This window comes from Salmo salar, chromosome ssa03, assembly GCF_905237065.1.
Source record: "Salmo salar chromosome ssa03, Ssal_v3.1, whole genome shotgun sequence".
Taxonomy (NCBI): domain Eukaryota; kingdom Metazoa; phylum Chordata; class Actinopteri; order Salmoniformes; family Salmonidae; genus Salmo; species Salmo salar.
The window spans coordinates 94,805,100-94,819,696 of NC_059444.1; the positions used below are offsets into that span (position 1 = coordinate 94,805,100).

The 14,597-nt window shown below is 38.8% G+C and overlaps 1 protein-coding gene across 1 annotated transcript in view; it reads right to left on the reverse strand.

Annotated features, from left to right (window-relative positions):
* Positions 1–14,525, reverse strand: part of LOC106601961 (cytokine receptor-like factor 3) — a 73,038-nt gene extending 58,513 nt beyond the window's left edge. The window contains exon 1 of the mRNA XM_045715867.1: positions 14,397–14,525. The gene's annotated coding sequence lies outside the window, so the exon portion shown is untranslated. The remainder of the gene's footprint in view (positions 1–14,396) is intronic.
* Between the last annotated feature and the right edge of the window lie 72 nt (positions 14,526–14,597).

The window sequence follows — 14,597 nt, forward strand, 5'->3', positions numbered from 1 at the left end:
TGTCTGTCTCTCTGTGTCTAGAATCCTACAGATTATAACACACTGTCTGTCTCTAGAATCCTACAGATTATAACACACTGTCTCTGTCTCTAGAATGCTACAGATTATAACACACTGTCTCTGTCTCTAGAATCCTACAGATTATAACACACTGTCTCTGTCTCTAGAATGCTACAGATTATAACACACTGTCTCTGTCTCTAGAATCCTACAGATTACAACACACTGTCTCTAGAATCCTACAGATTATAACACACTGTCTCTAGAATCCTACAGATTATAACACACTGTCTCTGTCTCTAGAATCCTACAAATTATAACACACTGTCTCTAGAATCCTACAGATTATAACACACTGTCTCTGTCTCTAGAATCCTACAGATTATAACACTCTGTCTCTAGAATCCTACAGATTATAACACACTGTCTCTAGAATCCTACAGATTATAACACACTGTCTCTGTCTCTAGAATCCTACAGATTATAACACACTGTCTCTAGAATCCTACAGATTATAACACACTGTCTCTAGAATCCTACAGATTATAACACACTGTCTCTGTCTCTAGAATCCTACAAATTATAACACACTGTCTCTAGAATCCTACAGATTATAACACACTGTCTCTGTCTCTAGAATCCTACAGATTATAACACTCTGTCTCTAGAATCCTACAGATTATAACACACTGTCTCTAGAATCCTACAGATTATAACACACTGTCTCTGTCTCTAGAATCCTACAGATTATAACACACTGTCTCTAGAATCCTACAGATTATAACACACTGTCTCTAGAATCCTACAGATTATAACACACTGTCTCTAGAATCCTACAAATTATAACACACTGTCTCTGTCTCTAGAATCCTGCAGATTATAACATACTGTCTGTCTCTAGAACCCTACAGATTATAACACGCTGTCTGTCTCTCTGTCTCTAGAATCCTACAGATTATAACACACTGTCTCTGTCTCTAGAATCCTGCAGATTATAACACACTGTCTCTGTCTCTAGAATCCTACAGATTATAACACACTGTCTCTGTCTCTAGAATCCTACAGATTATAACACACTGTCTCAGTCTCTAGAATGCTACAGATTATAACACACTGTCTCAGTCTCTAGAATGCTACAGATTATAACACACTGTCTCTGTCTCTAGAATCCTGCAGATTATAACACACTGTCTCTGTCTCTAGAATCCTACAGATTATAACACACTGTCTCTAGAATCCTGCAGATAATAACACACTGTCTGTCTCTAGAACCCTACAGATTATAACACACTGTCTCTCTCTCTGTCTCTAGAATCCTACAGAATATAACACACTGTCTCTGTCTCTAGAATCCTGCAGATTATAACACACTGTCTCAGTCTCTAGAATGCTACAGATTATAACACACTGTCTCTAGAATCCTACATATTATAACACACTGTCTCTAGAATCCTACAGATTATAACACACTGTCTCTGTCTCTAGAATCCTGCAGATTATAACACACTGTCTGTCTCTCTGTCTCTAGAATCCTACAGATTATAACACACTGTCTCTGTCTCTCTGTCTCTAGAATCCTACAGATTATAACACACTGTCTCTGTCTCTAGAATCCTGCAGATTATAACACACTGTCTCCGTCTCTAGAATCCTGCAGATTATAACATACTGTCTCTGTCTCTAGAATCCTACAGATTATAACACACTGTCTCAGTCTCTAGAATGCTACAGATTATAACACACTGTCTCTAGAATCCTACATATTATAACACACTGTCTCTAGAATCCTACAGATTATAACACACTGTCTCTGTCTCTAGAATCCTGCAGATTATAACACACTGTCTGTCTCTCTGTCTCTAGAATCCTACAGATTATAACACACTGTCTCTGTCTCTCTGTCTCTAGAATCCTACAGATTATAACACACTGTCTCTGTCTCTAGAATCCTGCAGATTATAACACACTGTCTCCGTCTCTAGAATCCTGCAGATTATAACATACTGTCTCTGTCTCTAGAATCCTACAGATTATAACACACTGTCTCTGTCTCTAGAATCCTGCAGATTATAACACACTGTCTGTCTCTCTGTCTCTAGAATCCTACAGATTATAACACACTGTCTCTGTCTCTCTGTCTCTAGAATCCTACAGATTATAACACACTGTCTCTGTCTCTAGAATCCTGCAGATTATAACACACTGTCTCCGTCTCTAGAATCCTGCAGATTATAACATACTGTCTCTGTCTCTAGAATCCTACAGATTATAACACACTGTCTCTAGAATCCTACAGATTATAACACACTGTCTCTGTCTCTAGAATCCTACAGATTATAACACACTGTCTCTAGAATCCTACAGATTATAACACACTGTCTCTGTCTCTAGAATCCTGCAGATTATAACACACTGTCTGTCTCTCTGTGTCTAGAATCCTACAGATTATAACACACTGTCTGTCTCTAGGATCCTACAGATTATAACACACTGTCTCTGTCTCTAGAATGCTACAGATTATAACACACTGTCTCTGTCTCTAGAATCCTACAGATTATAACACACTGTCTCTGTCTCTAGAATGCTACAGATTATAACACACTGTCTCTGTCTCTAGAATCCTACAGATTACAACACACTGTCTCTAGAATCCTACAGATTATAACACACTGTCTCTAGAATCCTACAGATTATAACACACTGTCTCTGTCTCTAGAATCCTACAAATTATAACACACTGTCTCTAGAATCCTACAGATTATAACACACTGTCTCTGTCTCTAGAATCCTACAGATTATAACACTCTGTCTCTAGAATCCTACAGATTATAACACACTGTCTCTAGAATCCTACAGATTATAACACACTGTCTCTGTCTCTAGAATCCTACAGATTATAACACACTGTCTCTAGAATCCTACAGATTATAACACACTGTCTCTAGAATCCTACAGATTATAACACACTGTCTCTGTCTCTAGAATCCTACAAATTATAACACACTGTCTCTAGAATCCTACAGATTATAACACACTGTCTCTGTCTCTAGAATCCTACAGATTATAACACTCTGTCTCTAGAATCCTACAGATTATAACACACTGTCTCTAGAATCCTACAGATTATAACACACTGTCTCTGTCTCTAGAATCCTACAGATTATAACACACTGTCTCTAGAATCCTACAGATTATAACACACTGTCTCTAGAATCCTACAGATTATAACACACTGTCTCTAGAATCCTACAAATTATAACACACTGTCTCTGTCTCTAGAATCCTGCAGATTATAACACACTGTCTGTCTCTAGAACCCTACAGATTATAACACGCTGTCTGTCTCTCTGTCTCTAGAATCCTACAGATTATAACACACTGTCTCTGTCTCTAGAATCCTGCAGATTATAACACACTGTCTCTGTCTCTAGAATCCTACAGATTATAACACACTGTCTCTGTCTCTAGAATCCTACAGATTATAACACACTGTCTCAGTCTCTAGAATGCTACAGATTATAACACACTGTCTCAGTCTCTAGAATGCTACAGATTATAACACACTGTCTCTGTCTCTAGAATCCTGCAGATTATAACACACTGTCTCTGTCTCTAGAATCCTACAGATTATAACACACTGTCTCTAGAATCCTGCAGATTATAACACACTGTCTGTCTCTAGAACCCTACAGATTATAACACACTGTCTCTCTCTCTGTCTCTAGAATCCTACAGAATATAACACACTGTCTCTGTCTCTAGAATCCTGCAGATTATAACACACTGTCTCAGTCTCTAGAATGCTACAGATTATAACACACTGTCTCTAGAATCCTACATATTATAACACACTGTCTCTAGAATCCTACAGATTATAACACACTGTCTCTGTCTCTAGAATCCTGCAGATTATAACACACTGTCTGTCTCTCTGTCTCTAGAATCCTACAGATTATAACACACTGTCTCTGTCTCTCTGTCTCTAGAATCCTACAGATTATAACACACTGTCTCTGTCTCTAGAATCCTGCAGATTATAACACACTGTCTCCGTCTCTAGAATCCTGCAGATTATAACATACTGTCTCTGTCTCTAGAATCCTACAGATTATAACACACTGTCTGTCTCTCTGTCTCTAGAATCCTACAGATTATAACACACTGTCTCTGTTTCTAGAATCCTACAGATTATAACACACTGTCTGTCTCTCTGTCTCTAGAATCCTACAGATTATAACACACTGTCTCTGTCTCTAGAATCCTACAGATTATAACACACTGTATCTGTCTCTAGAATCCTGCAGATTATAACACACTGTCTCTGTCTCTAGAATCCTACAGATTATAACACACTGTCTCTAGAATCCTACAGATTATAACACACTGTCTCAAGAATCCTACAGATTATAACACACTGTCTCTGTTTCTAGAATCCTACAGATTATAACACACTGTATCTGTCTCTAGAATCCTGCAGATTATAACACACTGTCTCTGTCTCTAGAATCCTACAGATTATAACACACTGTCTCTGTCTCTAGAATCCTACAGATTATAACACACTGTCTCTAGAATCCTACAGATTATTACACACTGTCTCTAGAATCCTACAGATTATAACACACTGTCTCTGTCTCTAGAATCCTACAGATTATAACACACTGTCTCTAGAATCCTACAGTTTATAACACACTGTCTCTGTCTCTAGAATCCTGCAGATTATAACACACTGTCTGTCTCTCTGTCTCTAGAATCCTACAGATTATAACACACTGTCTGTCTCTAGAATCCTACAGATTATAACACACTGTCTCTGTCTCTAGAATGCTACAGATTATAACACACTGTCTCTGTCTCTAGAATCCTACAAATTATAACACACTGTCTCTGTCTCTAGAATCCTACAGATTATAACACACTGTCTCTGTCTCTAGAATCCTACAGATTATAACACACTGTCTCTAGAATCCTACAGATTATAACACACTGTCTCTAGAATCCTACAGATTATAACACACTGTCTCTAGAATCCTACAGATTATAACACACTGTCTATGTCTCTAGAATCCTACAGATTATAACACACTGTCTGTCTCTCTGTCTCTAGAATCCTGCAGATTATAACACACTGTCTCTAGAATCCTACAGATTATAACACACTGTCTCTGTCTCTAGAATCCTACAGATTATAACACACTGTCTCTAGAATCCTACAGATTATAACACACTATCTCTGTCTCTAGAATCCTACAGATTATAACACACTGTCTCTAGAATCCTACAGATTATAACACACTGTCTCTGTCTCTAGAATCCTGCTGATTATAACACACTGTCTCTGTCTCTAGAATCCTTCAGATTATAACACACTGTCTCTAGAACCCTACAGATTATAACACACTGTCTCTGTCTCTAGAATCCTACAGATTATAACACACTGTCTGTCTCTAGAACCCTACAGATTATAACACGCTGTCTGTCTCTCTGTCTCTAGAATCCTACAGATTATAACACACTGTCTCTGTCTCTAGAATCCTGCAGATTATAACACACTGTCTCTGTCTCTAGAATCCTGCAGATTATAACACACTGTCTCTGTCTCTAGAATCCTACAGATTATAACACACTGTCTCTGTCTCTAGAATCCTACAGATTATAACACACTGTCTCAGTCTCTAGAATGCTACAGATTATAACACACTGTCTCTGTCTCTAGAATCCTACAGATTATAACACACTGTCTCTGTCTCTAGAATCCTACAGATTATAACACACTGTCTCTAGAATCCTACAGATTATAACACACTGTCTCTAGAATCCTGCAGATTATAACACACTGTCTCTGTCTCTAGAATCCTACAGATTATAACACACTGTCTCTAGAATCCTGCAGATTATAACACACTGTCTGTCTCTAGAACCCTACAGATTATAACACACTGTCTGTCTCTCTGTCTCTAGAATTCTACAGATTATAACACACTGTCTCTGTCCCTAGAATCCTGCAGATTATAACACACTGTCTCTGTCTCTAGAATCCTGCAGATTATAACACACTGTCTCTGTCTCTAGAATCCTGCAGATTATAACACACTGTCTCAGTCTCTAGAATGCTACAGATTATAACACACTGTCTCTCGAGTCCTACAGATTATAACACACTGTCTCTCGAGTCCTACAAATTATAACACACTGTCTCTACAATCCTACAGATTATAACACACTGTCTCTGTCTCTAGAATCCTGCAGATTATAACACACTGTCTGTCTCTCTGTCTCTAGAATCCTACAGATTATAACACACTGTCTCTGTCTCTGTCTCTAGAAACCTACAGATTATAACACACTGTCTCTGTCTCTAGAATCCTGCAGATTATAACACACTGTCTCAGTCTCTAGAATCCTGCAGATTATAACACACTGTCTCTGTCTCTAGAATCCTACAGATTATAACACACTGTCTCTGTCTCTAGAATCCTGCAGATTATAACACATTGTCTCTGTCTCTAGAATCCTACAGATTATAACACACTGTCTGTCTCTCTGTCTCTAGAATCCTACAGATTATAAAACACTGTCTCTGTCTCTAGAATCCTACAGATTATAACACACTGTCTGTCTCTCTGTCTCTAGAATCCTACAGATTATAACACACTGTCTCTGTCTCTAGAATCCTACAGATTATAACACACTGTATCTGTCTCTAGAATGCTACAGATTATAACACACTGTCTCTGTCTCTAGAATCCTACAGATTATAACACACTGTCTCTGTCTCTAGAATCCTACAGATTATAACACACTGTCTGTCTCTAGAATGCTACAGATTATAACACACTGTCTCTGTCTCTAGAATCCTGCAGATTATAACACACTGTCTCTGTCTCTAGAATCCTACAGATTATAACACACTGTCTCTAGAATCCTGCAGATTATAACACACTGTCTGTCTCTAGAACCCTACAGATTATAACACACTGTCTCTCTCTCTGTCTCTAGAATCCTACAGAATATAACACACTGTCTCTGTCTCTAGAATCCTGCAGATTATAACACACTGTCTCAGTCTCTAGAATGCTACAGATTATAACACACTGTCTCTAGAATCCTACATATTATAACACACTGTCTCTAGAATCCTACAGATTATAACACACTGTCTCTGTCTCTAGAATCCTGCAGATTATAACACACTGTCTGTTTCTCTGTCTCTAGAATCCTACAGATTATAACACACTGTCTCTGTCTCTCTGTCTCTAGAATCCTACAGATTATAACACACTGTCTCTGTCTCTAGAATCCTGCAGATTATAACACACTGTCTCCGTCTCTAGAATCCTGCAGATTATAACATACTGTCTCTGTCTCTAGAATCCTACAGATTATAACACACTGTCTGTCTCTCTGTCTCTAGAATCCTACAGATTATAACACACTGTCTCTGTCTCTAGAATCCTACAGATTATAACACACTGTCTGTCTCTCTGTCTCTAGAATCCTACAGATTATAACACACTGTCTCTGTCTCTAGAATCCTACAGATTATAACACACTGTATCTGTCTCTAGAATCCTGCAGATTATAACACACTGTCTCTGTCTCTAGAATCCTAAAGATTATAACACACTGTCTCTAGAATCCTACAGATTATAACACACTGTCTCAAGAATCCTACAGATTATAACACACTGTCTCTGTCTCTAGAATCCTACAGATTATAACACACTGTCTGTCTCTCTGTGTCTAGAATCCTACAGATTATAACACACTGTCTGTCTCTAGAATCCTACAGATTATAACACACTGTCTCTGTCTCTAGAATGCTACAGATTATAACACACTGTCTCTGTCTCTAGAATCCTACAGATTATAACACACTGTCTCTGTCTCTAGAATGCTACAGATTATAACACACTGTCTCTGTCTCTAGAATCCTACAGATTATAACACACTGTCTCTAGAATCCTACAGATTATAACACACTGTCTCTGTCTCTAGAATCCTACAGATTATAACACACTGTCTCTAGAATCCTACAGATTATAACACACTGTCTCTAGAATCCTACAGATTATAACACACTGTCTCTAGAATCCTACAGATTATAACACACTGTCTCTGTCTCTAGAATCCTACAAATTATAACACACTGTCTCTAGAATCCTACAGATTATAACACACTGTCTCTGTCTCTAGAATCCTACAGATTATAACACACTGTCTCTAGAATCCTACAGATTATAACACACTGTCTCTGTCTCTAGAATCCTACAGATTATAACACACTGTCTCTGTCTCTAGAATCCTACAGATTATAACACACTGTCTCTAGAATCCTACAGATTATAACACACTGTCTCTAGAATCCTACAGATTATAACACACTGTCTCTGTCTCTAGAATCCTACAAATTATAACACACTGTCTCTAGAATCCTACAGATTATAACACACTGTCTCTGTCTCTAGAATCCTACAGATTATAACACTCTGTCTCTAGAATCCTACAGATTATAACACACTGTCTCTAGAATCCTACAGATTATAACACACTGTCTCTGTCTCTAGAATCCTACAGATTATAACACACTGTCTCTAGAATCCTACAGATTATAACACACTGTCTCTGTCTCTAGAATCCTGCAGATTATAACACACTGTCTGTCTCTCTGTGTCTAGAATCCTACAGATTATAACACACTGTCTGTCTCTAGAATCCTACAGATTATAACACACTGTCTCTGTCTCTAGAATGCTACAGATTATAACACACTGTCTCTGTCTCTAGAATCCTACAAATTATAACACACTGTCTCTGTCTCTAGAATCCTACAGATTATAACACACTGTCTCTGTCTCTAGAATCCTACAGATTATAACACACTGTCTCTGTCTCTAGAATCCTACAGATTATAACACACTGTCTCTAGAATCCTACAGATTATAACACACTGTCTCTAGAATCCTACAGATTATAACACACTGTCTCTAGAATCCTACAGATTATAACACACTGTCTCTAGAATCCTGCTGATTATAACACACTGTCTGTCTCTCTGTCTTTAGAACCCTACAGATTATAACACACTGTCTGTCTCTAGAATCCTGCAGATTATAACACACTGTCTCAGTCTCTAGAATCCTGCAGATTATAACACACTGTCTCTAGAACCCTACAGATTATAACACACAGTCTCTGTCTCTAGAATCCTACAGATTATAACACACTGTCTCTGTCTCTAGAATCCTACAGATTATAACACACTGTCTCTGTCTCTAGAACCCTACAGATTATAACACACTGTCTCTAGAACCCTACAGATTATAACACACTGTCTCTAGAATCCTGCAGATTATAACACACTGTCTCTGTCTCTAGAATCCTACAGATTATAACACTCTGTCTCTAGAATCCTACAGATTATAACACACTGTCTCTAGAATCCTACAGATTATAACACACTGTCTCTAGAATCCTACAGATTATAACACACTGTCTCTGTCTCTAGAATCCTACAGATTATAACACACTGTCTCTAGAATCCTACAGATTATAACACACTGTCTCTGTCTCTAGAATCCTGCAGATTATAACACACTGTCTGTCTCTCTGTGTCTAGAATCCTACAGATTATAACACACTGTCTCTGTCTCTAGAATCCTACAGATTATAACACACTGTCTCTGTCTCTAGAATGCTACAGATTATAACACACTGTCTCTGTCTCTAGAATCCTACAGATTATAACACACTGTCTCTGTCTCTAGAATGCTACAGATTATAACACACTGTCTCTGTCTCTAGAATCCTACAGATTATAACACACTGTCTCTAGAATCCTACAGATTATAACACACTGTCTCTGTCTCTAGAATCCTACAAATTATAACACACTGTCTCTAGAATCCTACAGATTATAACACACTGTCTCTGTCTCTAGAATCCTACAGATTATAACACTCTGTCTCTAGAATCCTACAGATTATAACACACTGTCTCTAGAATCCTACAGATTATAACACACTGTCTCTGTCTCTAGAATCCTACAGATTATAACACACTGTCTCTAGAATCCTACAGATTATAACACACTGTCTCTGTCTCTAGAATCCTGCAGATTATAACACACTGTCTGTCTCTCTGTGTCTAGAATCCTACAGATTATAACACACTGTCTGTCTCTAGAATCCTACAGATTATAACACACTGTCTCTGTCTCTAGAATGCTACAGATTATAACACACTGTCTCTGTCTCTAGAATCCTACAAATTATAACACACTGTCTCTGTCTCTAGAATCCTACAGATTATAACACACTGTCTCTGTCTCTAGAATCCTACAGATTATAACACACTGTCTCTAGAATCCTACAGATTATAACACACTGTCTCTAGAATCCTACAGATTATAACACACTGTCTCTAGAATCCTGCTGATTATAACACACTGTCTGTCTCTCTGTCTTTAGAACCCTACAGATTATAACACACTGTCTGTCTCTAGAATCCTGCAGATTATAACACACTGTCTCAGTCTCTAGAATCCTGCAGATTATAACACACTGTCTCTAGAACCCTACAGATTATAACACACAGTCTCTGTCTCTAGAATCCTGCAGATTATAACACACTGTCTCTGTCTCTAGAATCCTACAGATTATAACACACTGTCTCTGTCTCTAGAATCCTACAGATTATAACACACTGTCTCTAGAACCCTACAGATTATAACACACTGTCTCTAGAATCCTGCAGATTATAACACACTGTCTCTAGAATCCTGCAGATTATAACACACTGTCTCTGTCTCTAGAATCCTGCAGATTATAACACACTGTCTCTAGAATCCTGCAGATTATAACACACTGTCTCTGTCTCTCTCAGGGTTCCTAAAGATAATCCATTTGTGTGACCACATTTATATTTATTTTGTATTTTTTTAGTTGGGGGTTACAGATACAATATTCAGATTCATATCAATTCATATATTCAGGTCATATTTTCCATTCCATATGTTCCTGTTGAACCTGTGTGCTGCCAACATGAAAACATCCTCATTGTATAAAATCCAAACAGGAAGGTGTTAGTAGTGTCACAGTGATGTCAGTGTAACTCTGCTGGTCTGGCTGCTACAGCAGCTTCCTTTCTCTGTCTGTCCTAGCACTGAGTTACCTCAAACAATGTTTAGGCACTGAGCTAATTTCAGGTCTGCTGAGCACAAACTTCAACGCTGTGAAAATTCTGCGCAACTTCCAGCGTACTGTGAACACTGAGGCTGTACCCGTTTTAAGTTACAGTTTTAACATTAGTCACATAGGCCACTGTGGCGATTTGATCATAATGTAGGCCTACCAGAGTGGTCTACCGTCAAAAACAATGGAGAAAATGCATCCCATAACATTTTAACATGGAAATAGCTGTTCTATCATTCAGTCTACAGTAGCAGCCAATGTGTGGTGTTCAATGTTGGTCTACATTCCATGAGACTTCTGAAAATAACAACATACAGGGCTTAACATGAACCTGTTTATCTACTTGTCCTTTAGACAAGGAGGTGACTGAAAATGTTGTGTTGTTTGATGCAAGAAACCACTTTACAAAGTAAAATGCTTAATTATTCCGCTACCATTATTACAGAGAATCAGACACATTATGTTACCCTCTGCCTATTGGCTGTTTAGCGAATTCAAGCCTGTCTCAAAATACAACACTGCCCTTTCAAAGGCAAAGAAAAGCTCTTTACCTGACCTGCTTTTCTAGAAATGTACACGTTTTGTGCTCTTGTAGGAAGCAATCACTCCCCTACTGCTGACTACTAATCTATAACTGGGTTAATAACTCACTAACTATCACTCCCCTACTGCTGACTAATGATCTATAACTGGGTTAATAACTCACTAACTATCACTCCCCTACTGCTGACTAATGATCTATAACTGGGTTAATAACTCACTAACTATCACTCCCCTACTGCTGACTAATGATCTATAACTGGGTTAATAACTCACTAACTATCACTCCCCTACTGCTGACTAATGATCTATAACTGGGTTAATAACTCTCTAACTATCACTCCCCTATTGCTGACTAATGATCTATAACTGGGTTAATAACTCACTAACTATCACTCCCCTACTGCTGACTAATGATCTATAACTGGGTTAATAACTCACTAACTATCACTCCCCTACTGCTGACTAATGATCTATAACTGGGTTAATAACTCACTAACTATCAAAGGGTATGAACAAAATGTGGACACGTGGCTACATGCAGATCTCCAAACAAGCACATCTACTCACTATCAAATCAGATGTTATTGGTCACATACACGTGTTTGGCAGATGTTATTGTGGGTGTAGTGAAATGCTTGTGTTCCTTGGTCCAACAGTGCAGTAATATCTAACAATACACACAAATCTAAGTAAAGGAATGGAATTAAGAACATATAAGTATTTGAACAAGCAATGTCAGTGATATCACAGCTGTAAACACAGTCCAGTTTAAAGTAAATGGCACAGATCCATATATGGCAATGATCTATTTGCATATAGGCCTACTGCAGTTCTGACAGGTTATGTCCCACCAGTCTGTGTAGAGTACGTGCTCAATAGAATCCTACTCTGCCGCGTTCTGCCTTTGTTTCAGGTATGTTGCATTGAAATTGGCCACTGTCGCCACAGTAAAGGGAAACGTAGATGGTGTTAACTAACAGGGAACACTCTAGAAAGTTGAGTAAAGTTCAATCTCGTGCTTCTCTCAGTGGGCTGATGTTTCTAGCTGTGCAGCAATCTCAGGCTACTGCACCCCGCACTCAGTTTAGAGGGAACATTGGTTAGGACTGAGTTAGCACCGAGATGGGACTAGAAAGATGGAGAACTTTGTGTGTGTGTGTGTGTGTGTGTGTTGTCTCTGTGATGCTGCTGCCACTGATGATGCTGCTACTGCTGGTGACCTAGATTCAGACGGCAGCGGGCCTCCTGCTGGAACACACTGGCTACGTCACAAATAGAACCCTAGTCCCTACGTAGTGCACTACTGTTGGTCTGATCGCTATGGGCCCTGGTCTCTCTCTCTCTCTCTCTCATCTCTGTCACATGCGTTTACATGTGACAGAGATAGTGTGTGACAGAGATAGTATGGCGTGAACGTGTATGCCCCACTTCTAAGACTAGACCCCCTCCCTCCACACACACACAGGATTTAAAGGCAGTAATCTTGGAGCAATATAACAGATTCACCCCAGCGTGGGAGGAACATTCAGGTCACATGGATAATCACACACAGACACACACACACAATGTTGATCGCAGAAAGCCTCAGACTATTGTTGAGAAGATGCTGTCAGTGAAACATGAAATCACCCTCCCTCCAGCTGAAACAAAGTCTGCTACGGTCCTGGTCAAAAGTAGTGCACTATGTAGGGAATATGATGCTATTTGGGAGGCAACCTTTGTTTTTCAGGACTTCGTGTATGCACCGAAATCCATACCGTGGATTTGGCTTCGGACTTGTTATGAACTTAGACCACTGACCTATAGATACTATTGATCTGTTGCTAGGAAACAGTCCTACTGGCATGTCTACACTTTAATTCCATGAGTGTTACTGATAGCCTAGTCAAGGAAGGAAAGTAGCAAATGTTATTCCACAATCACTATCCAGTATAATCATTCCTAGCCACGTGCTTCTACATCTGCATTGTTTGGGGTTTTAGGCTGGGTTTCTGTATAGCACTTTGTGACATCAGCTGATGTAAAAAGGGCTTTATAAATCAAATTTGATTGATTTGATGGATTGATTGATTAGTAACCTACAAAATCTCATCACTTTGGAAAATTGCCATTCTGATAGTTATTTCTAGACCTTTAATTTAATTTCACCATATCCAGCAGTAGGCTACTACAATCATTAACCTAGAATCCTACATCAGACGTGTCATTCTACACAACTGTCTGTCATTGTGTGTTCAACCTGGAAAGTTATGACAGATGCTCACATAAAGACGAGTGTGGAGTTTCGACCGTAACTATTATTATCACGCAGCGAGCGGATGTCGTGGAGAGGCAACGCAACTTTGCGCAACAGAAAAACATGCCCATACTCGCTCAAAATCAACTTCCGTAATTCTAAACACCCCCGTTTCACGAGAAGTCACCACCCAACATGCCTTTATCGATACATATGCACTTCACACAATTCTCATTATTGTTGATGATGGATGAAAGTAAAGCATCGAGGGCTTGGCTTTCACCAACCCTCGTGAAACAATACATTTTCAGAAAATGTCAAAGAAAACACCCAAATAAGCCAGTTCATCGTACATCAACAGTAATATTCAAGACATTAGTAAACGCTTCATGCAGCTTATTAAATAATGCGATATCGAATCCTACCTGATTCGGACTTAGTTTCTGGTCATTCTAAAGTTCGATACCGTTTCGCCTACCGACCGATGCAAAGACGTTTTTGCGCCAATCCAAAAACAACAATTTACTGGGCTTTCTGCTGATCGGCAGCTCAACTAACCAATAGAAGAAGGATATCGCCCAGTCTTCCTCTCCCTGTGCCCGCCCTCTGAGTTGCAATGTGAAACA